We start from the raw sequence: 24,439 nt of genomic DNA on the forward strand, positions 1-24,439 counted from the left end.
CCCATCTGCGTTTGGCTCATATCCCTCTGAAACTATCCTATCCTATCCATGTCCTAATGTTTCTTAAAAGTTGCGATAGTCCCTGCCTCAACTATCTCAACCCTCAATACCCAGCTGGAGACTAGACTTGTGCAAGATGAATAGGTGATCACAAGTATACACACACACACACACAATCACAGTACACCATACACGCATGCAGACACACACACACACACACACCTCTCCAATACGCACAGCCAGCAGATTCCTACACCATGGGCACACTCATTTTGTACCCACCATCTGCATACTGAGTTTTGTTAATTAGTTCAGTTTATTGTCACGTGTACCAAGGTGCAGCAAAAATATTTTATTGTGTGTTAACCAGTCAGCGGAAAGATTATACATGGTTATAATCAAGCCATCCAAATGTGGGAAACTGTCCTGCGGAAATAAAGCATAAATAAATCAACTCAAAATTGATGTTTTTCAACTTGCGTTTCTTGACACACGTACAGATGATGCAGCATTGTGTTACGGAAATCACCATGTGATCTGCTTTTTAGGAACGCAACCCCTTACCCTTCCCGTAATGCAGGGATCACACTGCACCCACAACTAGAGGGCTACAGGTCAGAACTAGACACACAAAATCTGGAGTAGGGGGCTCACCGAGTTGTGGTGGTATGGGCAAAGGGTTCGCCCATCTGGGCTGCCCAAGAAGTCTCGCATGAGGACCACAAGTGGGATGCTTTCACAAGGCTGATTTGTATGCACAATGAAATAATTAACAGTTTGCAAGAAATGATGAGGAACTTGATGCAGTCCACCTCCATGTTCTCGCAGGAGAGAGGTGGCTGTGATTTTATTGCGTGTTGATAACAATCCTGTCTCATTCAGGATCAGGTGAGAAGAGGCACAGAGTGAAGCCAGACAAACTTGTTCAGCTGCTCTGCACTCTCGCTCTGATCTGGCTGGATATCAAACTCTGCCCCACAGAGCAATTGGGCTGCCTGACAAAGCAGTAATAAGTGACCAGGCCAGATGGTGTCCTCAGTGAGTAGACAGAAGCCATTCACTAGCAGGTTGCCTTCCTCAGTGAAAGCCACTCATAGACGAATTGCTCTATGGCATGAGCAGAGAGATTCATTAGCAATCAGGTAAAGATACGGCAAATGGAAATTGGTACCTCTTTTGACGGAGCAGAGACATGGCTCCTACACTCTGATACCACTCATCGTGAATGGTGTCTACTCAGATAGTGCAGAGAACTGATTCCAGGAATGAAAGTGAAGTCAGCAGTCACCAGTCACCTGTGATTCGAGGTCTATCAATCAGGTCAGTACAAAGTCTGGAGGTTGAAACAATGGTGGAATGGTCTGAGTATCAGCAGATTATAGCACGATCGACCTGAGATGGTTGCCTGATGCACAGGTTCAGCATGTCAACATCCCTCTACATTAGGGCATTAATTCACTTGACACGATCTCTCAGGCAGCACACTCACTCATGCCCCACAGCCAGTTATCCTTACCTACGAGGTTGTTAAATGGCAAAAACACACAGCAAAATCTTATGGGAAAAATGAATAGTTCTCCATTAATATATTGTTTATCTGGCTTTGATATGAATGATGCTTAGGCCAACAGCAATGTTGAAATGTGTTCCCATTTAGACCACATTGAATCCATGGAACAGTACAGAACATGAACAGGCCCATCAGCCCAAAGTGTCTGCGTTGACCATAATGCCAAGGTAAATTAATCACCTTGGCCTGCATATGATCCATATCCCTTCATTCCTTACTTATGCATGTGCCTAAAGCCTGTTACATGTCACCTTTGTATCTGCTTCCATCGTGGTGATGGAATGTTCTAGGCACCCACCAACCTCTGTGAAACAAAAACTTGCCCCACAGATCTCCCTTAAACATTCCACTTCTGACTTTAAAGCTAAGCCCTTTAGTCTTTATCTCTGGACTTAATTGTACAGAGGCAAATCACGTTGGCATGCCAGCAGCTTACACTAATTCACGCCCTGAGACACACCCGAATGACAATGTCAAGCGAATGTGCAGGAGCGAACTCTGGGTTGTAGTTAGACATTGAGTGATGGCCATCCTTTACAGTTATAGTCTTGTGCAGTGCAGACACATATAATAGCTGCCATGTTATTTTGGCAATGGTTGCTTACAACCCTAATGTGAAGTTGACCACTATCTTGTGAATCTTACCACTTGCTTGCCCTGATCGTACAGTTTGTTATCATGGCCACCCCTGAGAAAGGGATTCCTATGAGAAGCAAAGAGATAGGAGGGGTATCACGTGGTGGGATTAAATGTGGTGGGAACACTGCAACATATCCACTTTATAAGAAGGATTGGAAGTGATGGGATTAGGTGATAGAACTTCTGAACCTGTATTTCTCCTCCCATCTACTCAATTACACTCACATATCTTTTTTCCAACATGCCCCCAGCCCCATCACCCTATTTCTTTCCCCTCCCCCACCTACCTCATTTATATTCACCCATACACTTCTCTCAACTGGATACCCTCTGCTCCTCCCTTCCCTCCCACTTATTCTGCTCCTATCACTTATGATCTTATGCTCCATCTGCCACATCCTTCCTCAACTCGAAAAGTTCCTATCTTATCAGATTCCAGTAGCTGTAGCTTTTCGTTTTCTCCACTTATCACCTCCCAGCCTCGGTCACTATCTCCACACATCCTTCCCCCCCCCGACTCCAACCAACCTGTCAATTGGATTTGATTGGATTTGATTCAATTTTATTGTCATTGCACTTTTCAGTGCAACAAAATGGTTTAGCCTGCAATCATAATATAGAATAAATAACAAAACAAACACTCAACACAGTTTAAAGTCCCAAAGTCATTGTCTCCTCCCTCCTTGCTCTCCCTCTGCTCTGAGGCAATCCAGGCCTCCGATGTTGTGACCCCGCCGGGTGATGGTGTGCAAGTCCCGCGGCTGAATCCGAGCTCCGCAAACGGGCCGGTTCAAACTCCGCGGCCCGGGGCGATCGAAGCTGCCGCCCTCCAGTCCAGCGGACGCAGCTGTAGTTGCGGGAGCTCCTGAAAAATAGGTCACCAACCTGTGACCTGCGAGCTCCCGACGATTTCGTCTACTGGCCCGCGGACGAGGAGGCTCCAAAGTCGGGTCAGAAGTTCGGTCGCCCCTCAAGCACAGCCCAGAAGTCGGCCAGCCTCGTGTTGGTAAGTCCTGGCTGGCTCCGCCTCCGGAGCCTCAAGGTCGGTCCCAGTTGGAGGCCGCCAGCTCCACGATAGGCCTCAGCGCAGACGGACACCGAGATGGGGGATACGGCAAGAAAGGTCGCATTCCCCCCCCAAAGGAAAAGTCAAAAACATGTTACACCCACCCCCCCACACACACAACTAAATAAATCGAAATAAACTGTAACAACGGGACAAAATAAAACCAAAAAAAAAGACAAACGGACTGCAAGGCAGCACCGCCACTTCCGGAGTCCCACCTCACCTCCATCCACCTATCTTTTGTTAGCCCTTGCCCCACCCCTTTCTATCTCATTTTACTGACTAATTTGACTACTTCCAATCTACCCTTTCAATTCAGATTAAGTGTCCGGACATGAAACGTTAACTGCCAATTTCCTACCACAGATGCTGCCTGGCCCATTGAGTTCCAACAGCAGCTCTGCTTTCTTTTGCAATCAGGTTCCAGATCAGTTTATCCTGAGGAGCTTCAAAAGGTTAGTTCAGTTGCTGGAAAAGTGTTGGGGTGGTATCAAGGAAAAGGCACCGTCTGTTTCATTAAAAAGTTAATGTTACTAAAAAGAAAAATTTTTAATTATATAGATGTGAAACAGTTAAATACATTAGAATTAAATTGAAAGGTAATTTTAGCATTTTCCTAATGGCCATTTCTTCCTACATATTGCAGTAGTTGCAGCTGCACTTGCCTGCAGACTCAGCAGGCAGGTGTCAAATCGAGGGCTGGGTAATCTATGCAGCCTGCAGGACTCCATGAGGAGAATATATGCTAACCTGCACTTGGTAACCTTGAGTCTCTCCCAAATGAACGGCTACAAAACCAGCAAGTGGGCTCTACAGTGCCCAGTGAGAAGAGCTGCTGTCTCTCACTCCAGCAACACAGGTTCAATCCTAACCTCCTGTTACGTCTGTGTGGAGTTTGCATGAGTTTCTTCTGCATGCTCTGGTTTTGTTAAAAATCCCTCAAAATGTGCAGCAGGTAGATTTACTAGGGCGGCACAGTGACGCAGCGGTAGAGCTACTGCCCAACAGCCTCAAAAACCTGGATTTGATACTGACCACTGGTGCTATCTGTACGGAGTTTGTACGGTCTCCCTGTGACAGTGTGGGTTTTCTCCAGGTGCTCCAGTTTCCTCTCACACTCCAAAGACGTACAGGTTTGTAGGTCAATTGGCTTGGTATAATTGTAACTTTTCCCTAGTGTGTGTAGCGTGGTGTTAGTGTGCAGGGATTGCTGGTCGGTGTGGACTCGGTGGGCCGAAGGGCCTGTTTCCGTGCTGCATCTCTAAACTAAACTAAAAGCAGCAGTGGATTGCAAATGCTATGCATCAATTCAAAAAACGGCAAGAGAAATAAACCATGCTCTCTGGGTGCTCCAGTTTCCTCCCATGTCCCAAAGATGTGTGGGTTGAAAGGTTAATTGGCTTCTGTAAATTGCCCCCAGAATAGGATGCAAAACTGGGATAACATAGAACTAGTATGCGGGTGATTGTTGGACAGGGTGGGCTGAAGGGCCTGTTGTCATGCTGTAACTTTAAACTAAATTGCTCATTGTAAATTGCTTCTAGTGTGTTGGTAAGGTAGCATTAGGAGGGAGGGGATTGTTGGGAATGTGGGGAAAATAAAATGGATTAAAATTATATACATTTGAAACAGTTAAATATATTAAAAGTTCAATTTAGCATTTTCCTAATGGCCATTTCTTCCTACTTATTTCAGTTGAAGAGCCTGTTTCCATGCTGTATTCTCCATCACTATGAACTCAATGAGATCAAATGGAAGATTTCCCCCATAATTTCTCAAATATAATGTATGAGTCGCAGTACAAACAATATTAACTCTCCTAACAGTAAACGTTTGCTCTTTGAAACTGATGTTGAAGCTCAGTGTTAGAACAAATCAGTTAGGGATTAGCATTGTCTTTGACCCATGTTCTTCCTTCCTTAATTAGCTAATGCCTCTTGATGTAACATATCACATTTATGGTGCAGACTGTGGTTCTGGTTTTGACAGAGCTACCTGGTCTGTGTTATTAGCAATACTGAATTATAGTGCCTCTCACTTTGCTGTAAAAAGGCAAAAATGAGCTGTGAAATCTGTTATTGCCAACATGTTTTAGAAGAGGGGTAAATATTTCCATTTGAGATTGCTTCATCAGATTGTTCGGTGTAACCCATGTTCCACTGGTGGCACAGTTCTGCAGTGGTAGAGTTGTTGCCTTACAGAACCAGAGCCTGTCTGCGGGTGATGTCTGTGCAAAGTTTGTACATTCTCCGCGTGACCTGCATGGGTTTTCTCCGGGTGCTCCGGTTTCCCCCCACACTCCAAAGACGTACAGGTTTGTAGGTAAATTGGCTTGGTAAAATTGGAAATTGTCCCTATTGTGTAGAATAGTGTTAGTGTGTGGAATAGTGTTAGTTAGTGGGAATCGCTGGTCGGCGTGGATTTGTTGAGCCAAAAGGCCTGTACCGATGCTATATCTAAACTAAACCATCCTCATGAAAAAGCCTCACCATTGTTGATCTCTCCTTGTGACTAATTCTCCGACTTGGCCATGTCTCCTCTGCACCCAGTCTAGTGCTATCGCATATCTCCTGCGTGTGGTGACCATAACTGCACATTATATTCTAGTTGTGGTCTAACTAGTCTCTTTCAGTAAATTCAGCAGATTAGTCACAAGATTCAATTCAAGCAAAAAACTGGGTGAAGCAAATCTTTTACCATCGATGCTAATATGGCATGTCTTACAGTATTAGTCGTCTCCTAATCTAAGCACGACATTTCATTTAGATCTCAGGCCCATTTTTATCTCCTCCAGAAAGAGTAGCACACTTAAGGAATTTAATCACCTTTGGGTAAATCCCATTATTTTTAAAGATGTGTTATGAAAGAATTGTGACATAATGATTTAGTAGCCTGTGCTATGAAGATTTGCAAATTGGCTATTTTTATCTGCACTTTGCACTGAAAGGTAATCCTGACTGATACTGAAAATGTCCTGGGGAAATAGTTATGCACTTGTCAGGATTCTATTTTAATAGGTAATGGCATTGGAGAAATACAGTGGAACTAAATATATTTCCCATGAATTGTACTTTGGTGCTATTTGTAATTTGTAAGAGATGGGAAAGCAAATAATCCTTGGTGTGATTCATCCTTTTCCTCACGAAGAAAAACATGAATGAACCAGGAGTGAAATAACATGGAAGGATGTTAACAATTAGTTTAGTTTAGAGATACAGTTTGGAAATTTTACAGTTTATACCAAGCCAATTAACTGACAAATCTCTACGTCTTTGGAGTGTGGGAGGAAACCAAAGATCGCTGAGAAAACCCACACGGTTCACGGGGAGAACGTTTAAAAAAAACTCCGTACAGCAGCACCCACAGCTGGGATCAAACTCGGGTCTCTGGAGCTGTGTGCACTGTAAGGCAGCAACTCCCTGCTGCGCCCCATGCCGCTCCTCTTTATTACACTCTTCATCAACATTTTAATTCTACAGAGATTTCCAGAAGACATGCTGTTTACCTTCATTAAAGTAATGTGATGTCAATTGCTGAACGTTACAAAATGGATGTAGAATAATAGATTAGACCTTAGTGCTCAACATTGATACACATTCTCTCCAACTGTTCCTTAGAAATCTTTAACTTGATATCCAGTTAATTAGCAGTTAAGGATGGCACAGTGGCACAGCTATAGAGTTGCTTACAGCGCCAGAGACCTGAGTTTGATCCTGAGGACGGGTGCTATCTGTACGGAGTTTCTACATTCTCTCTGTGACTGCGTGGGTCTAGTTTTCTCTCGCACTCCAAAGACATATAGATTTGTAGGTTAATTGTCCTGGTACATTGTCCCTAGTGTGTATAGGGTAGTGTTAAGGGCCTGTCCCACTGTACGAGATAATTCAAGAGTTCTCCCGAGTTTTCCCCCGATTCGAACTCGGAGAATGTCCGTAGAGGGTCCATAGGAGTTCGTGGATGTCTCGTAGCGGCTCGTACGAGTAAAAAGTAAAAAGAATTGTCATCACAAGTATTTTTTTACTTGTGGACATTTTTCAGTGTTGAAAAAACGTCACTAGTTTACCGGATTTCCCGAATACCTACCGTTAGCATTACGAGCCGCTACGAGACATCCACGAACACCTACGGACCCGCTACGGATATTCTCCGAGTCCGAATCGGGGGAAAACTCGGGAGAACTCTTGAATTACCTCATACAGTGGGACAGACCCTTTAGTGTGATGGGGTTGTTGGTCGGCATGGGCTCGGTAGGCCGAAATGCTGCATCTCTAAACTATACTAAAAGCAGTGGTGGATTGCAAATGTTATGCACCAATTCAAAAAAGGGGAAGATAAATAAACCATGCAATTAAATGTCAAATGCTCTAACGCCAGTGGTCCAAAAAAAAACCAGGATCAAGGTTAAAATTAATTCTTACTTCGGGAAGCATGGATTAATTAGATGTGACCTGGACGTGTTTGTTAAAGTCAAATTGTATCTGACTTACCCGAGTTCTGTGAAGAAATAGAAAGGAATCTTAATGAAGGTCATTCATTAGCTGTTATATAGACTCATTAATTAAATAGACCCACTTGGAAATAAGGGGCCATTATAGTTTATGCATATAATTGGTTAAGAAATAAGATGTAGAGTTGTGATGAATGGAGGTTTGCAGGAGGATCTCTTTGGATCAGTATTAAGCCATAGCATTTACTGTATACATAAATGACAAGGACTATGGAAATGGAGAGCAATTGCACAGATGAGATACAATATGCCAATGTAGTTTTCTTTATTATTGTCATGTGTACTGAGGTCCAGTGAAAAGCTCTTGTGTGCAATCCAGCCAAAAAAAAAAACTATACATGATTACAAGCAAGTCGTCCACAACACACAGATAAAGGGTACAAAATTATAAAGATAAAGTTCGATAAATTCTTATTGGATGCATTATTCCAAAATGAGGTGGTGATGCATCCCGATAAAATACTTTTGAAGGTGCATCTGTAGAAGTGTTGAGTATTGTTGGGGACATGCCGAACTTCCTAAGCTTTCTGAGGAAGTAGTTTCTAAGGCCATAGCTTTGATGTGGCTGGTCAAGGATAAATTGCTGGCGATATTTATTCCCAGGAACTTGAAGCTTTCATCCATCTCTACTTCGTGTGCTGCTTCGTTTCTTGAAGTTAATCAAATTTCCTTTGTCTTGCTGACATTGAGGGATAGGTTGTTGTCTTGGCACCAGGCTACAAGGTTCTCTGTCTCTCTTTTGGACTCCATCCGGTCATTATTTGATAATGGTATGGTGGTGTTGTCTCAAACTTGTAAATTGAGTTTGATTGGTATTTGGCTGCACAGTCAGGAGCGTGTAAGGAGTGTGGTAGTGGGCTGACAACGCATCCTTATGCCCCGTCCCACTTATAAAACCTGAACGGAAACCTCTGGAGTCTTTGCGCCCCACCCAAGGTTTCCGTGCGGTTCCCGGAGGTTGCAGGTAGTGGAAGCAGGTAGGGAGACTGACAAAAACCTCCGGGAACCGCACGGAAAACTTGGGTGGGGCGCAAAGTCTCCAGAGGTTTCCGTTCAGATTTCCTAAGTGGGACAGGGGCATTATGGGGCACCAGTGTTGAGGATTATCATAGAGAAAGATTTATCACCTATCCTCACTGATCATGGTCTGTTGGTCAGGAAGTTGAGGATACAGTTGCCGAGAAGAGTGCTGACTCCAAGTTCCACAAGTTTAGAGATGAGCTTGGTTGGGATAATGATATTGAAAGCACAGCTGTAGTTTATTAGGAGTCTGAGAGTTTATTAGGTGTCCTTCTTATCCATGTTTTCTTGGGATGGGTGTTGGGCCAGAAAGATGACATCATCCATGAACCTGTTGTTGCGGTAGGCAAACTGCAATGGATCTATGCTGCTTGGTAGGATGGTTAATGTGTGAAATTACCAGCCTCTACATAATTGTGGATATCAAGGTCACCGGATGGGAGTAATTAAGACACAAGATGTTGCTTTTTGTTGGCACTGGGATGATTGTGGTCCTCTTGAAGCAGATGGGGGTGCCTCATGATGGTGTTGGGAGAGATTAAAGATGGACGGAAATTCCGGGTGGGACACGTCCCTCCCATGTTTTGAGAGGTGGGGGACAATTTCCACCCCCCCCCCCATGTTTTGTAATCTGGATTTTGAAATTTGGTGAAAAAAAAATCTATTAAAATCTCCGCTTTCCGCGAGAGTGGGGGTGTCACTGTTAAGCGCTTGTTAAATGTCTCTATTAACATCGTATTAACACGATGTGTCACCAATTGTGTTTTGACCTTCAAGTATTACTGAATGTATTCAGGGAGAATTTATTAAAGCTGTCTGATGTGGGTACATTTACCATTTGAACTAATTGGCTGAATTGGTGGATGGGAAAGATTTAAACAGGTATTAGATTTAAACGGGTCAGGTCATTAAGGGCTCCGGTCGAACAGGTTTCCTGACCGGCTTGCAGGAAAGTCCCTCATTCACGGTCACTCGCGTTATTTCGTTTTTTTTCCCCCATCTCTCTCTCTCTCTCTCTCCCTCCTCCAAGGTTGGTTCTTCCGTTTGCCTTTAAGGCAAAAAGGCACAACATAGGATGTACTTCCTACGGCAGCTGAGGAAGCACAATCTGCCACAGGCAATGATGGTCCAATTCTACACAGCCATCGTAGAGTCTGCTCTCACCTTCTCCATCATGGTCTGGTTTGGCTCAGCCACCAAGCATGACACCTGGAGGCTGCAGCAAATCTTCTGATCAGCAGAGAAGGTTATTGGCTGCAACCTTCCCTCCACTGCAAGGGCCAGGAAGCGAGCGGGCAAGATCATCTCTGACCCCTCTCACCTTGGCCACAAACTCTTTGAATCACTTCCCTCTGGAAGGCGACTCCGGATTGCCAAAGCTGCCACAGCCAGACATAAAAACAGTTTTTATCCATGATCCATATCCTTTGCGGGGCCTTTCATTGCCCGGCACGGCCTAAAATCAAACTGCTGCGTAGAGGTGATCGAGGCTCCCGGCTGGCCGATTTTAAGCTGCGCCGGGCGATGAAAGGCCTCGTGAATGGGCCGATTCAAGGCCCACGATTCAAAGCTGCTGTTGCTGGAGTTCGGAGACAGTCACCAACCAGGTCAGCCCCCGATGTTACCGTCCACAGGGCCCACGGCCGAAGCCTCGTGTATGTGTGTGTGTGTGTGTGTGTGTGCGCGCGTGCATCAAGAAATTGTGACCCACCCATGTTTTAATAGTGATTTCCATGAACACTCCCACTAGTTGGTCCTCGCAATTCCTAAGGACACGGCCAGGGACTCCATCCGGGCCAGTTGCTTTCCATGGGTTAACCCTCAAGCAGGCCAATCTAGCCCCTGCATGGGTGACCGTGGGAAAACATGCACACGAGTCTGACGGGATGGATATCATTGCTCTGTTGACCTTCTGCTCAAAGCGAGTATAGAATGCATGGAGAGGGTCTCGACCCGAAACGTCGCAAATTCCTTCTCTCCATAGATGCTGCCTCAACTGCTGAGTTTCACCAGCATTTTTTGTCTGCCTTTGATTTTTCCAGCATCTGCAGTTCTTTCTTCAACATAGAATGCAGGGAGGTCCATACTATTGCCAGCGATGCTGTAATTAAAGTTACAAGGAAGTGGCATGTTAGGAGACCAGAGATAGATAGGTGAATAGTAGTGGGTCATGGCTAACAAGCCTTCCATACATTTTTGAAGTGGACAGAAAAATATCTACTAATATTTGTCATATAGTCATTCAGAAAGCCATTTTTAATGTCTATTATGAGATGAATTTACATAAAGTTAAAGTGAACAGAAGTGAAGCAGATTCTAAGTTGCATTGTGAAGAAACAGAGTTAGGGATTCTAATCAGGTCATCAAATGGCAAAATATGATAATTGCAAGGATCTGTGTAGGCCTGCAGCTATTAATTATATTCACGAATCAGTATGAATGAACATGAATGAACTGCAGATGCTTGTTTAAACCGAAGATAGAAACAAAAAGCAGGAGTAACTCAGCAGGACAGACAGCATCCCTGGAGAGAAGGAATGGGTGATGTTTCGGGTCAAGATCTTTTTTTCAGACTAGGTCTTTCAACTCCCAGTCTGAAGAAGGGTCTGTCCCGCTGAGTTACTCCAGCTTTTTGTGTCTATCTTTTATATTTATGAATGACTTGGGTTAAAGGATAGAAAACTACAGAAAAGAAGATGAACATCATGATAAGGAATATAGATGGAAGCAATACATTTATATGAAGGTATTGGGTCTGATTTTGTAATGAATGATAATGGGAGGATTCTGCCTAATATATTTGTCCATGAAGATTTCAATGATCTTCTAGGGTTCCATCTTTCCTTTTGGAAATCACAGTCAGAAATTAGCTGCAGGAAATTCTGACTTTCTGTAGCAATTATGTCATCACTGACTGCAAGCCTGGAAGTAAAAATCATTTAAAATCTCTCACAGAGTGTGAAATTAAGATTACACTTTCTTACGAGATTAAAGCAGAAACTGATTAATTATTAACGTTATTTTTAATTCACTGCATATGGAATTTTGCAATCTGCAACTGCATCTGTCTTCCTTTAAAGCCAGAAATGACTTTCAAAGAAACAATTATTGTTTAAAAGAAACAATTATAGTTTAGGAAACCATTAAAAATTCAATTAGATCTTATTCATATATGCTGAATATTGTCAGTTTCATTTACATAAACATAGCAACATGGAAAATAGGTGGAGGAGTAGGCCATTCAGACCTTCGAGCCAGCACCGCCTTTCAATATGATCATGGCTGATCTTCCAAAATCAGTATCCCGTTCCTGCGTTCTCCCCATATACCTCGATACCATTATCCCTAAGAGCTATATCTAACCCTCTCTTGGAAACATCCAGTGAAATGGCCACTTCCTTCTGCGGCAGAATATTCCACAGATTCACAACTCGCTTGGTGAAAATTTTTTTCCTCATCTCAGTCCCAAATGGCTTACCCCTTATTCTTAAACTGTAATTTCTCCTGCATCTAGCCTATCCAATCCCTTAAGAATTCTCTGTCTCTATAAGATATCCTCTCATCCTTCTAAATTCCAGTGAATATAAGCCCAGTCAACTCATTCTTTCATCATATGTCAGTCCCATCATCCTGTGAATTAACCTGGTATTTACAATTAAGTCAAGTCATGTTTATTGTTGCCGGCATAAGTATGGTATCCTGCCAAACGGTAGCAGCGAATAGAGGGTATGACCCAGATGGTGGGGATCCTTTATAATAGATGCTGCCGTCGAGATAACGCCTCATGTAGATGCTTTTAATGGTTGGGAGAGCCTTGCCTATAATAGACTGAGCTGAGTTTACCACTCTCTGCAGCCTCTTGCGTTCAAGTTGAATTTCTTGTTCATTCACCAATTTTCATTGAGTGAGATCAATAGCCAAAAGACGTGAAGGGAGAAGGTCCGGAAGCCCGAAGTCCCGCACGACCAGGTTCAATGGATTTGAAGGATAGGGACATGTTAAAACAATTGCACTCAATTAATTTTTGGAAATTCACAAGGCACACTTCTCAACAGAGATTTATTTATTAGTGTAATCAACTACATCTGCCAAATGTATAAGTCTCGTGAGCCAGGCGAAACTGTTCTTCCAACGGAGACTTCTTTTGAGACAGAAAAGCTCAACATATCACAATTCATACGCTTTACCAAAGGGCATGCTCTGTTCTTAAACATGTAAAAGGAGGTGATAATGGTCAGTCCTCATAAATTGCAGCAAAGATAATTTAGAGCATTTGCTTTCACAAATTCTCAATTTTGCTCGCTATAAGGACATTGTTAAGCTCTGGAGACATTTTCTTGGCTGCCAATATTACCATATAAATGAAGCAAAGTGTTGTTTGAGCACTTGATGACTCCATCGATGCTTCCATCACTCAGTGCAGATTACAATATAGCAGTCCAAGCCCTGTCACTTATTCATCCAGAAGCTCAAAAAAATTGTATTTTGTGGCAGTTTTTCATAGCAAAATAAATCTTCATGACAGGCCCTTTCGACCTCGACAATAAGCACAAGATTATAAATGTCAGTCAGGTCATCTAATTGTATTGCAAAACTAATGCTTTCATTCTTTCAGTCAATTGGGATTCAATGTCTTCAGTATCAGGTATTCTGTGTGTGTGACAAGTTCAGTTACAAAGGAATGCCACATATTTTCTTGCAGGCTGCATCACTCAAGACTGAATGGCATACAACTATTACTGAAGGCATTATTAATTCATCACCTATTGTTAATGGTGATTTGCATTGACAGTGCGATGTGCCAGGAGATTCTTTAAACATACTATCATTTGTCATTATTGCAGTTGTTTTGTATTTTTTAGAGAGGCCACTTCATCTTGCTACTATTGGAAAAACTTCCACCAACTTTCCTTTAACTTTGGGTGTTTGTCTCAAGGTGTTGAATCACATTGCAAAGTTTGCTCAGAATTACAAATCACACAATGAACACATATTGGAATAAACATATACTTTATTTATGCAGCATCATATTTTCTGTTGAAAGTCGAATGCCTTCTTGTCTTTGCCAACTTTTCTTTCCTAACATTGATCATCATATTCTTCAATGAAGTATTGTGTGCAGCTAAGGTCACACTATGGAAAGGCAGCGGAGGCTTCAGAGGATGTAGAAATAGTTCATGAGAATGTAGACAATTATTTTTGTTCCCACAGATGCTGCTTGACCCGCTGGGTGCCGGCACATGTGGTTTGTTCAGAATTTCATCTTTGTTGGTGCAGACGTGATAGGCTGAAGGGCCTGTTCCGGTGCTGTACTGTGATATGTTCAATGTTTTAATTTGTCTTTCTTTGTTCTGCCCATTGGATTTGGTTAGTTATCCTCCACAGTTTTTGCCTCTTCCCCCCCCCCCCCTTCCTGCTGCACTGGAGTGAAATGTAAAGCCAGAGGGAAGGACATGACTGGCAGGGGAAAGAGGGACATATGTCAGATGAGTGTACAAAAGGGAGGAAAGGAGCAGGGGTAACGGGGGTGGTGAGATATGGTGAGAGAAACTAGAGAACTCTTCATATGAAGAACATTGCCTGCTATTCTCACCTATGGCCAGTCTCATTGGTGTTCAATCAGTTAGACATTATGGTGCTCTGCAACACCATCAGTGTCTCATTCTATCACCATGGTCATTAATAAGGTCATCTTGCATTGACATGTTATCTATTAGTCTCCTTTCATGTGAGGACTGCTGTTTACATCACGATGACCAATCCACACTCTATGTTTGAGTACTTATTCCAATTGTTCACAACAGTATGTATATTATGTAAAATGAATAGACTGCTAAAACACATCAAGGAGCCCTGACATAAACTGGTTAATGGGCATCAAAGGAAAAACATTCTAATGGTAGGACGCATACCTCACTCCAAGGAAGATCGTCATGGTTACTGCAGGTTAATCTGCCCAGTCCCAAAACTGCAGAAGTTCCTCAGGGCAATGTCCTAGGCCCAACCATATTCGGCTGCTTAACCCATCAACCCTAAAATCAAAAGTAGTGATGTTCTCTGATGATTGTACAATGTTCAAATCCATTTGCAAATTCTCAGCAAATGAAGCAGCCCTTCCCTTATACAGCACGACTTAGACAACATTCAAGTGTGAGCTGATATGTTCCAACTAACATTTGCATCACAATAGTGCCAGGAAAATGACCAGTCTAATGCCAAGGGAGTGTCGAACTACACATCTAATGACTTTAACATCACTGTGTTCATCATCATCAATATCTTCAGTGGGCATCATTGTCTCACCTACTGTCAAACCACCTTGAAGCAATTTGTTAATAACCTCTTTGGCTGAATGCTTTCAACAATCATATTTCTGTAACGGAGCTTGCAACATTAAAAATACTGTATAAACATGATTTTTAGGTAGTGACTGACAAAGACAATTATTATTAAATAATGTCTTACTAATTACTTATGATTATTTCCTATTAACTTTAGAAACGGAATAAAATAATAGGAAAACATGAGGGACAAAGAATAATATTGAACTTTCTGCCCACTGCTGATCTTGACATGCAAATTAAACCATTAGTCTGATTTATTGCTCATTAACCTCAGACTGACAATGATAGATTGGTATTTGTTTTTGCAAACTCAGTGAATTACTATCAATAAAGTGTGTTTGAAAGTTTGGTGGTTGAGGCAGATATGGTAGAGACATTTAAGAGACTTTTGGATAGGCATATGGATATCTGGGGAATAGAATGATATGGACTATCTGCAGGCAGATAAGAGTTGGCCTGGCATCATGTTCAGCACACTCATTGTGAGCTGAAGGGCATGTTCCTATTAATCAACACGTTGTGGAGCACTAATCTGGCAGCCTTACCTCTTTCTGCTCCCTTTTTCTTCACTTTTATCTACAGATGGAATACACCTCTATCATCTTGAAGACACACCATCCTAAACCAACACCAAGGTGACACACTGGTCAACCTGAGGAGTACCTTCAGCAACAGACACGCCACAGGAGATCCTTCTTCCCTGTGGCTATCAAATTGTCCAACTCCTCCCCCTTCTGTCGTGGGGTTGACTGACCTCCCCCCCACCACCCAATCTTTGCACATCCCCAATCCATTGCATGGTCACTTTAATTTCATGTTTCATGTATCTTGTGTTTTATGATTGTTGTCAGATCACTTTCCCTCCTGGGATAAATAAAGTTCTATTGCATTGTATCATCGTGCTTGACAAATTATACTCAGTCATCAACTCTCTTGAGACAGAAAACCCTGATAGCCTATTCATCGTTGCTGGTGACGTAAATCAAGCACACTTCAGGAACATACTCCCTTAAAAACCATCAGCATATCTCCTGCCCCAGGTGGAGTGTTAACATTTTGTACCATTGCTAGTCCACCTACACCATAAGTAAACTGATTGCTTCCTTCTCCGCTCTAGTTTCAGCCATTCTGATCAGTTGTCAGTGCTGCTTCTGCCTGCTTACAAGCAGATTTAAATATGGGGCATCAACAAAGAGTAACACAGCAGGGGATTGAGGGTCTATTTCAGCGTTGCGACCCTTCTTCAGACTGATGTAAAGTCAACACTGGTGCTCCACAAGGTTGTGTGCTCAGTCCCCTGCTCAACTCCCTGCGAAATATCACCTATTCATGTTTCCATGGATGCAGCCTGACCTGCTAAGTTACTCCAGCACTTTATGTCTTATTTTGTAAACCAGCATCTGCAGTTACTTACTTAGACACCTGAAAAGATTCAACATGTCCATGATGATTCTCTTGAAAAATCTACAGATGTGCTGAATAAAGTATTGTGATCTGGACCTTTCTAAAGAAGATTGAAGTTCAGAAGGTTCAGTCCGAAGAAGGGCCCTGACCTGAAACATCGTCTGTTCATTCCGTCCACAGATGTTGCCTGGCTCACAGAGTTCCTCTGACCTATGGTTTGTTAATTTTGTTGAGTTTAGAGATACAGTGTGGAAACAGGCCCTTCGGCCCACCGGGTCCGCGCCAACCAGTGATCCCCGCATATTAGCACTATCCTTCACACACTGGGGACAATTTTTACATTAACCAAACCAATTTACCTACAGACTTGTATGTCTTTGGCGTGTGGGAAGAAACCAAAGATGTCGGAGAAAACCCACGCAGGTCACGGGGAGAATATACAGACACCGTGCAGACAGCACCCGTAGTCGGGATAGAACCCGGGTCTCCGGCGCTGCAAGTGCTGTACGGCAACTCTACCGCTGCGCCACTGTGCCCTTTATCTATCCACAGATGTTGTTTTACAGCATTTTCTGTCTGTTTCAATTTTTGGTATCTGCAGTATTTTTTAAATTCTCATTTCTTTAATTTTTGTTGATGGTTACAAATGAAAAACTTCACACTCAAAATATTAGTAACCTATCCTTTTCCAAAAAAGGGTGATGGGTGTATGGAACAAGCTGGCAGAGGTAGTTGAGGCAGGGACTATTGCAATGTTTAGAAACAATTAAATAGATTCATGGATAAGAGGTTTGGAATGACATGGGCCAAACGCAGGCAGATGGGACTAGTGTAGGTGGGACATGTTGTGGTAGGTGTGGGCAAGTTGGGCCGAAGGGCCTGTTTCCACGCTGTATGACTCAGATTCTATCATTTTTCTTTGCTGATGGGCTAGAAATTTCTGATGTGGTCTGAACTTATTTTATATTTCCAGAATGTTTAGGTTTTTCTCTATCAATGGGATTTTCGATCCCACCCGATACCTGCACTGTAAAAAGTATTTATTGTTTTCAATTATAAAGGTTACTGCAAGAGCAGAGTCTATAAATGACTTCCATGTTGTTGTAAAGTACTGTAAAATGTAAGCATCATAAACCTGTTGTGTCCTTGGGAATATGATTCATTTGAATTCCAGCTGTAACTGTCCTTAATGAATAAATCAGAGTACCAGCAATAAATAGTTAATCCTGTAGGATTCTTATTTACAATGCATGGTGGACTGTCCATTCGCACAAATGAGAAGAAAATTGTTAATATACAAAGGTGGATATAATCACTTTGTAGATAGCAGTTGCCTTCAGCGTTTTGGAATTAATTTACCAGCCTCTGTAGAATCCACAGTTTATTTAGGTCACTGGAATAATATCTCTCTCTCCCTCTCTCTCTCTCTCTCTCTCTCTCTCTCTCTCTCTCTCTCTCTCTCAATATATTTCAAGATATTATCTTACTCTAAATAAAACCATTCTTACAATTTAGGTCCTGTGGCTAGTAAGATTATCTCCAATGATGAGACAAGAAAACATCTTAATTCATTTATACAATCAATTAGCCCTTTGTGCATAGAAACAGATTATATTATTTGGCTTGTACTATTCTCAGTTGTTACTTTATCAGGTCCTAAAGATCTTAATATGTAAGATATAAATGTGTTGTGGTCCATAAGGTCTTTAAATGAGTAAGATATAAATGTATTGTGTACCATATCACAGCATTTATTTGGGTAAATTATTAAATGTCATCTGGCATTGCATAAATGGATGCAGATTTGTAATTGTGATTCAAAATAAATCTGAATCAATCCACTGTCAGAGAATGTAACTTGTCCATATTTGAAAAGATTACCAAACAGGATTGGCACCGACTAGCAATAAAATGTCTTGTGCACAATCAGCAATATGTGACACAACACATTCTATAATGGTCACTGGGAAGGAAAATAAAAACGCAGAAGAGAAGGTGAACCCAAAAGGGGGGGAGAGGAGGGACTTGGGAGGTGGGGGGCTGATGTCACTCGCATCATCAGTGAAAGAGTCTTATTTTCATTAATAACTCGAGAAATAAAGCATGACATTTTCAGATGAGGCGATTTTGTACTCCACGAGAAAAATCTCTAACGGAATATGTAAAAATGTTACCGTTAGCATGTCAATTTTTTGAGAAGTTGTGATTATACACACACACACACACACACACACACACACACACACACACACAAATAAATATACAAAATTAGACTTTTAAGTATATAGATATATGATTTTCCCAGTGTATTTACCCCTAGGATCACACTATTTATATAACCCCCATTTGCTAGGCTGGAGTTATCCATGCCCCCATCTCCTCATTGTTACATTATCCATTAAATGTTTGCACATATTTATTGAAGAGCTCTGGAAGCCTCTGACCTTGACTGGATTTATTGCCTTTTTTCTTGCTTTGAATCACTTTGAATCACATTGCAAGCCTTCCTAATGTCAGAATCATGGTAGAATGTAATTACAAAATAAATCATACTGGCCAAATTTCAGGCTGTATAAAATACTTAGCAGTGTTTCACTGATTACAGTTCATAATGTAATCAACAAATTAAAACATACAATTGCACTTTCTTAATTGGCCACTTATCAACCTGCAGAAATGTGACACCTGGATTTAAAGAATTGACACAGCATCTATGATCTGCATCTGTCAGGTATGTTTTTAATGTTGGATAACATAGAACCAGTGTGAACGGGTGATCAATGGTCAGTATGAACTTTGTGTGCTGAACTCCCTCTTTCCATACTGTATCTTTCAATCAGTTAATCAATAATTCAAAAGCAAAATTCTATAAACACCCAGCAGGTCAATCCGCATGAAACAAAGAAAGAGAAGTTTGTTTTAAGTTGCAGAAAAGCTGGGGAGGGGTGAATAAGATGAAGGAAATATCTCCGATGGGGTGGGATCAAGTCTCCCAAATGATTCCAATGTTTACGGAGTCATCTTGTTAATAGATTAATAAGAGAAGTTAGAAAGAGAGTAAACCAGTGAAGAGATAACTTAAAACTGTGAAACATAGATAAGAGCTGTTATTAAAACCTGAAAGCAAAACGGAAATGCTAGAAGGAATCAGCAAAACGGGCCATGAGAGAGGTGAGATAATATTACAGATTGATAACTTTACAGCAAAACTAATCGGTTCCGATACAAACAGGAAAGGCAGGTCATCATGTTTTGATTTAAGTTGTTAAAAAGACTAACCTATTTATAACTGCATAGGAGATCATGTTGTTATATATTTTCCATTGATGCAAGGAAAAGATTTCCTCTGAGTACAATGTTTAATGAAATCATAAATCTTAGAGAGCCTCATGCAATCTATTCTGACAGAGTTTTTCTCCAGATATATTGCAGTCAAAATTGGTCCATGTTGCACAATTTTTCAACATTGTGGGTGCAAATTGCAAATGAAACTTTTAGTAGGATATTTTTGCTATTTGGCGCAGTATATGTGTAATACAAAACTTAGACTGTCTTATTGGTGACAGTTGGTTACAGTGGCCTCCAGCTCCTTCCACTCTGTAGCTGGGAACATTTCATAATTTGCTGTGTACCATAGCATTTGGGAAATCACCAAGATTGTCTTCAGCTTCTGAGTTAAATTCTTCTACTCCCTTTGAAAGGTAGCAAAGGCAGCAGGCAGAGGCTTTGCCATGGCTGCGTGAGTCATGCAGATACAGCACAGAAATACTGTAGGTGCTTCAGCCCATTGAGTCTGCACCGACCGTCCACCACCCATTTAAACAAAATGTGTATTAATCACTTAATTAAAAAAATACTCCCTTCATTTTTATCAACCCCCCCCCCTCGATTTTATCATTTATTAAGAGCAATTTAACTTACAAGCATGTATGTCTTTGAAATGTTAGCAGAAACCAGAGCATCTGGCATTGCTCTCATATACACAACTACTTCCAACCCTGCTATTAACAAATTCATATTCCATTCCTTCCATGGGTCTTCCAGGTAAACTCACTATCAATGCTTCATTGCATTATTCCATCTCTGTTGGTTTGACACTCACATTGTCATTGTGCTGCTGCATAAAAGTGCTTGGTATATAAATTATAAACATGACTGTCGGTAGACTGCTTTATCATTGCAAGGCATCACTTTTCCCAACTCTCTATAATATCAGAGCAGCAGGAGCAGAGGAAAGACTGAAGGGAGAGGAGATGAAAGGACACTATGAGTGATGAACAAAGTGCATCATTGCAACTGACAGCACAAGTTCTGAGAAACTGGCAATGCCAGGCATGAGTGGAATCATGAAATAATAGAAAAATTACAAGAAGGGAGTCATTCCATCCATTATGCATATTGGTATGCATCTGCGGAAAGAGAAACCAGTTAGATCAGGAATAGACTGCCTGTTTTGGTACACAGAACATTTCAGCGCAGGAACAGACCCATCAGCCCACAGTGTCTGTGCCGACCATGAGGTTAGTTTAAACTGCATACCTGTTTGCAAGTGATCTATATTCCCTGTCTGATCATACCTGACTAGGGGAAAATAAGTGTTTGGCACGGACTTGTAGGGCCGAGATGGCCTGTTTCCGTGCTGTAATTGTTATATGGTTATATGGCTGTATAAATGCCAATTTCTTATGCATTTTCCATTCTTGTTTCATATTCCAGCATCTACAGTTGTATTTGTTGGACCAGTACTCGCTTGTGAGGGTCTGTCAAAGTATCAGCATTGCATTGCGCATGGAGACCGGTGATGCACTGAGGCGAAGAAAACATATCATGTGGTCCACATGAGGCGTAAAGGGAGGCACTCGATTTTTTTTTTATTTAAAAAAAATAAACTTTATTCAGAATACAAAAAATGTATACAAAATAAGAACAGTGCAAACATTCTTCCAACATTCTTAGTGTCCACACATTTATTAATGTCATATTCAGTTGTGTTCACAACTATCCTTAAACCAAGCACCTTTGACACTCTTGTGGCTAGGTGATATCTCCTCCCTTGTTTGAGGAGTGTCTCTACCAAATTCTGCCCCCCCCCCTCCCCGCGCCCCCAATGTCCCACAGCAAAAGGATCCAATACTTTGGTCTTCCCCCACAAATCCTTGGCATTGGTTGCACCAAACTTCAGCAAGTCCCTCACCACATGCTGCTGCAGTCTAGAATGGGCCAGTTGGCAACAGTCCCCTAACAGACATTTAGTTCAATTTAATAAAAAGTAACTGCAGGTGCTGGTTTATACCAAAGATAGACACAAAATGCTGGAGTAACTCAGCGGATCAGGCAGCATCTTTGGAGAAAATGGATAGGTGACATTTCAGGTGAGGATCATTCTCCAGACTGTAGTAGGGAGAGCAGGAAAAAAATATCACGAGGGGAATAGATAGGGTGAATGCACAAGGTGTTTTACCCAGAGTTGGGGAATCAAGAATCAGGGGACATGGGTTTGAGGTGAGTGGGGAAAGAATTAATAGGAAATAGAGAGGCAACTTTTCACGCAGAGGGTGGCAGATATCTATGGAATGAGCTGCCAGAGGAGGTAGTTGAGGCAAGTACTGATATAACATTTGGAATGGTGCATGGATAGGAAAGGTTTTCTCCGCTCTCCCATCTATAATCCGTCTAAAGCAGGGACCCGACCCGAGTGTTCACCTACCCATGTTCTCCAAAGATGCTGCCTGACCTACTGAGTTACTCCATTGCTATATACTGACTCCCATAGCTATCTTGACTACACTTCTTTCCACCCTGCTTCCTGTAAAGACTCGATCCCCTACTGCCAATTCCTCCGTCAATGCTGCATCTGCGCCCAGGATGAGGTTTTCCATACCAGGGCATCAGAGATGTCCTCATTCTTTAGGAAACGGGGGTTCCCCTCTTTCATTATAGATGAGGCTCTCACTAGGGTCTCCTCGATATCCCACAGCTCCGCTCTTGCTACCCCTCCTCCCATTCGTAACAAGGACAGAGTCCCCCTTGTCCTCACCTTCCACCCCATCAGCCGTCGCATACAGCATATAATCCTCCAACATTTTCTACACCTCCAATGGTATCCCACTACTGGCCACATCTTCCCATCTCCATCCCTTTCTGCTTTCTGCAGAGACCGTTCTCTCCGAAACTCCCTGATAAACTTGTCCGTTCCCAGCCAAATCACACCCCCCCCCCCCCCCCCCCCCCCCCCCCCTGCACTTTCCCCAGCAACCGCAGGAGTTGCAACACCTGTCCCTTTACCTCCCCCCTCGACTCCATCCAAGGACCCAAACAGACTTTCCAGGTGAGGCAGAGGTTCACTTGCACCTCCTCCAATCTCATGTACTGTATCCGCTGTACCAGGTGTCAACTTCTCTACATCGGCGAGACCAAGCGCAGGCTCGGCGATCGTTTCGCTGAACACCTCGGCTCAGTCAGTCTTTAACCTACCTGATCAGCACTTCAGCTCCCCCTCCCATTCCCTGCCATTGACCTTTCTCTCCTGGGCTTCCTCCATTGTCAGAGTGAGGCCCTAAGCAAATTGGAGGAACAGCACCTCATAGTTCGCTTGGGTAGTTTACACCCCAGCGGTATGACCATTGACTTCTCTAACTTCAGATAGCCCTTGTTTTCCATCTCTATCCCTTCCCCCTTCTCCCACCAGTCTTACAGCCTCCTACTACATTCTATCTTTGTCCTGCCCCCTCCTCTGACATCAGGCTGAAGAAGGGTCTCGACCCGAGACATTACCCATTTCTTCTCTCCAGAGATGCTGCCTAACCCGCTGAGTTACTCCAGCAATTTGAGTCTTCATTACCTGATTTTGGAACTTTCCCTGGGATGGGTTCCAGTCAATGGGCAGATGTACTGCTTTAAACATTGATTTCTCTAACTTCAAGTAACCCTTGCTTTCCCTCTCTCTCCAGCCCTCCCCCCACTCTAGTTCTTCAAATAGTTTCACTGTCCTACTTATTAAATTTACTGATTGTATGCTTCATTTTCACCTTCCCCTCAGCCAACAAAGAACCATTCTACAATTCCTTGACAGCATCTGCTTTGATCTGTCGTTTTCACACCTTACCCTTCCATATCTCTAGTTTCCCTCTCCCCTGACAGTCTGAAGAAGGGTTTCGACTTGAAACGTCACCCATTCCTTCTCTCCAGAGATGCTACCTGTCCCACTGAGTTACTCCAGCATTTTGCGTCTCACTGCGGTGTAAACCAGCATCTGCAGTTCCTATCCACTTAAAAGGGAGATAGAGTGAATGAATGCACATGGTCAAGAATAGGGGAATCGAAAATCAGAGGACATGGGTTTAAGGAGTGTATGTAAGATTTAATAGGAAATAGAGGGGCAACATTTTCACACAGTATTACAGTACATACACATTTGGACAGGTGCATGAGTACGAAAAGTTTTCCCCGCTCTCCTTAGTCTGAAGAAGGGTCCCCACCCGAACAGTCACCATGTTCTCCAGATATGCTACCTGACCCGCTGAGTTACTCCAGCACTTTATGAAGGAAGAAAGGTGCTGGTTTGACACCGAAGACAGACAAAAACAGCTGGAGTAACTCAGCGGGACAGGCAGTATCTCAGGTTAGAAGGGATGGGTGACGTTTCTCGGGCACTTTGTGTCTATCCCGCTTCATTACCTGATGTTGGAGCTTTGTCAGGGTGGAATCGATGGGTAGGCGTCCCGCTTTATATTCGCCGAGGACCAAAGACATCTTTGCCAAGGACGTCTCCGTCCCTGCCTCGCGGGACCGGCTCAAACCGTCGCTGCACGCGCGGCTCGCACGCTCTGATTGGCCGGGTTGCAGATCCGATTGGACGCTTGCGGGCACTCGTCACCCCGCCCGCTCTC

The 24,439-nt window shown here is 42.7% G+C and overlaps 1 long non-coding RNA gene across 1 annotated transcript; it reads right to left on the reverse strand.

Moving 5' to 3' along the window:
- Nucleotides 1-191: 191 nt before the first annotated feature.
- LOC129709747 (uncharacterized) lies at nucleotides 192-24,381 on the reverse strand. Its single transcript, XR_008725569.1, has 3 exons — nucleotides 24,228-24,381; nucleotides 1,172-1,333; nucleotides 192-426 (listed from the first exon to the last, which is right to left on the reverse strand). It is a non-coding gene; the product is annotated as an uncharacterized LOC129709747 (long non-coding RNA).
- Nucleotides 24,382-24,439: the final 58 nt, after the last annotated feature.

Source organism: Leucoraja erinacea, chromosome 26, assembly GCF_028641065.1.
Source record: "Leucoraja erinacea ecotype New England chromosome 26, Leri_hhj_1, whole genome shotgun sequence".
Classification (NCBI taxonomy): domain Eukaryota; kingdom Metazoa; phylum Chordata; class Chondrichthyes; order Rajiformes; family Rajidae; genus Leucoraja; species Leucoraja erinaceus.